Source organism: Halyomorpha halys, unplaced genomic scaffold (assembly GCF_000696795.3).
Source record: "Halyomorpha halys isolate HHAL.00 unplaced genomic scaffold, Hhal_1.1 Scaffold1076.1, whole genome shotgun sequence".
Taxonomy (NCBI): domain Eukaryota; kingdom Metazoa; phylum Arthropoda; class Insecta; order Hemiptera; family Pentatomidae; genus Halyomorpha; species Halyomorpha halys.
In genome coordinates, this window is record NW_027111969.1 from 72,685 (window position 1) to 73,530 (window position 846).

Here is an 846-nt window from a genome sequence, read left to right on the forward strand (position 1 = left end):
GGTTTAATTATTACATTTTCATTTCTTTTCTCTTGTTGTCATATACATTAGTTTTTCTTCTTTTGTTACTGAACAGACTTGCACTAGTAAATACGAATGTTTGGAAATGTTCGTAGACAGTTAATATATACCGTGAAACAGTATATTATAATATCGACAAGTCAGCAGGGTAATAAACAGCATTGAGATAACATTTATGAATAGCACCTTCACATGGTGATAGTCGACGTACTGGGAGTGACTTTTATATTTTACCGAATTTCGAGTTGTTCTTTATAGTTTCTAATCATAATGATACCGAAGGTTTAATTATTACATTTTCTTTTCTTTTCTCTTCTTGTCATATACATTAGTTTTTCTTCTTTTGTTACTGATCAGACTTGCACTAGTAAATACTTACGTTTGGAAATGTTCGCAGACAGTTAACAAATACCGTGAAACAGTATTTTATAATATCGACAAGTCAGCAGGATAATAAACAGCATTGAGATAACATTTATGAATAGCACCTTCACACGGTGATAGTCGACGTACTGAGAATGACTTTTATATTTCATCGAATTTCGAGTTGTTCTTTATAGTTTCTAACCATTATGATACCGAAGATTTAATTATTCCTTTTATTAATGACTATATTTAAATTATTGAATTTTCTGAGGTACAGGGCTATGTCCTTTTGGTACCTCCAACCACCGACTCACCACCATTTGAGTCTAATTTTAATTTTATGACGTACCGAACGAATGTTTCCAGTACCTAATAATTCAAATCATCCATCGGCCTTCCGCCATCTTGTTGATGTCAGAGGTGAAAAGAGCTAATCCTATTTTGTTTCAATATGGGAAT